This window comes from Octopus bimaculoides, chromosome 13 (assembly GCF_001194135.2).
Source record: "Octopus bimaculoides isolate UCB-OBI-ISO-001 chromosome 13, ASM119413v2, whole genome shotgun sequence".
NCBI lineage: Eukaryota > Metazoa > Mollusca > Cephalopoda > Octopoda > Octopodidae > Octopus > Octopus bimaculoides.
In genome coordinates this window covers 31,296,770-31,299,329 of record NC_068993.1, presented here as the reverse complement: position 1 = coordinate 31,299,329, position 2,560 = coordinate 31,296,770, and the positions used below count along the sequence as shown (strand labels likewise).

The 2,560-nt window shown below is 34.1% G+C and overlaps 1 protein-coding gene across 1 annotated transcript in view; it reads left to right on the top strand.

Annotated features, from left to right (window-relative positions):
* The window catches only part of LOC106872092 (glycine receptor subunit alpha-2), an 807,169-nt gene that overhangs the window by 197,449 nt on the left and 607,160 nt on the right, over window positions 1-2,560 (top strand). The gene's annotated exons all lie outside the window — the stretch shown is intronic.

Below are 2,560 nucleotides of genomic sequence, written 5' to 3'. Positions count from 1 at the left end.
GTGTGTGTGTGTGTGTGTGTGTTTGTGTGTGTGTGTGTGTGTGTGTGTGCGTGTGTATGTGCATGCGTGTGTATGCGTCTGAATAAGTGTATGTGCGTGCGTATGTCCGCGCGCGTGCGTGTGTGCGCGTGTATGTGTATGCAATGTGTTTGCCTAACCCTTTCCAGGTGATATTGAGTATGCTGAACAAAGGATTCCCTACACAGAATATCACATTATGTAATATGACCTGCTTGTCTTAAGATGAGCTTGGGTGTAATCTGCGGGAGATTTCGGTTATTATTACGAGTAAACTGGATATCTCCGTAGGGGCTATCAACTCAGTTTTGCTCTTATTCGGTATCATTTTGATGTCTTCTTTATTTCCGGGTTGTGCCACACATTCGTCTACTCTCTCTCTCTCTCTCTCTCTCGAGAGAGAGAGAGAGAGAGAGAGAGAGAGAGAAAGAGAGAGAGAGAGAGGGGGGGAGGGAGAGATTTTATCTAATACTTGGTAAGTACTTATCGATTCGAGAGAAAGGAATAGCAAAGTTAAACTTGATGACATTTGAACAGGAACTTATGTTTAGTCATGGAAGCAATTATTTTATTACTGAAATTATTCAATTGATTGAGCAAACAAAACCTAGAGTCGCTTTAAAAGAAAAAGAAAAATGCAGGTCGGATTTAAACTGAAAGCGACCCAAACTGAAACTACTTTTTCTGATATATTTAAGTTTAAATGCTTGGTTTGTTTGTCTAGACAAACATCCGCTATACTTCTCATAGAGTTTACATAAAAATGACAACTGTGACTATCATACATCTCCCATAATCAAGAGGAGCGTAAATGGATCAAATGACTGAGTGAATAAAATATACTCGTATAAGTCTTCGTATCGGGCGTTCGTGACACATTGGCTCGGTGGCCAATGATGTGTCATGTATTTGGACAAAAATCCTCACGTTAACTTGTTTTGTATTTTTCCGTATGTGCCATAATTCATTCCTTGAAATAGTACTAAAAATACTGAGCGTATTCTTCCGACGCATTCACATGCTACTGGTAGATAAGTTCCAGGTATCATATACAAAGGCAGAGATTTATGTCACAATTACTTAACTTCGAAAACACAATGGGCCAACGAAGGAGCGCTTACCTGGTTGCCACACATTGCATGATGCTCGAAATAAAAAGAAAAATACAAATAAAAATGCCTGGTTCCAAAATTCATTTGACTTTTGTAAGTTGTGTGAATAGAATTTCAGGAAATTATGAACATTGAATTGCTTGGTAAGCATGAAAATATTTGTCTTTGAAAGTGGGATTGGAGAATTATTAAAGTAAGTAAATATATATAATGAGTCAGTCTCGATTTATAGAATCGAAGAAGTCATTCAGTTTATATTTATTTCAAAACTTAGGAATTAAATTGAACAAATAATACGAGTTAGAGAAAAACTAAAATAGAATTTAAAGAAAAGATATAAAACTCCATAAAACACAGATTGAAAATTACTAGTTTTATTTTAACGTTTAATTTTAGTTTGCAAAACGTCTGCATTACGTCTGGCTATACAAATGTGCATGTATACGTGTGTGTGTGTGTGTACGTGTATGTGTGCGTGTATGTGTGTGCGTATGGATGCATACATAGATACATACATCCATAAGAGGTTACATTTAATATCCATTTTATGAATAACAATAACCAATCTTTAAAAGCTCGATTGAAGTCAATATGATTAAAGTATTTCTAAAGATAGATATTGTTTCATTATGTGGTTTAGAAAGCTTTCTTTCTGTTTTCACTCAAGTAAATGATGGGTGATATTTGTGAGGCTTCAATGCTTATTGTTGACAGAGAAATGTACCAACATACATTAGCCTCCAGACTCATAAACGATGAGAATGCTTTGAGTACTGTGATATAAAACACACACACGCATACACACACACACACACATACACATACACACGTACACACACAAGCACACACTCACGTACACACACACGTACACGTACACACACACACACACGCACACACACACAGTTGTGTGTATATATTTTACTAATGTGAGACTGTGCACATTTATGTATCTCTACGTATATATGTATTACTATATGTATATATGCATGTATGTATGCATATGAATATACATACACACACATACTCACGAATACACACACACACACGAATATATATATATATATATATCCATAAATATATACATATATATATATAAGAGTTTGTATGATTGTGTATAGGAGAATATATTAAATTCCAACTTAGTCTGGTTTTTACGTTTTACTATTTGCAATTTTTACACTTTTACAATTTTACAATTTTACAATATTAAGCAATCATCAGTTTTATGTAGTGACAGTCGTGTTCCACAGTTGTGAACTATGGAACACGATTGTCACTACATAAATCTGATGATTGCGTAACGCATGAAAGTATTAGTTTATTTCAGTATTGTAAAATTGTAAAAAAGATGCAAATAATAAAATGTGAAAATCAAACTGTTTGAGATTCATTGATTTGTATATATATATATATATATATATATATATATA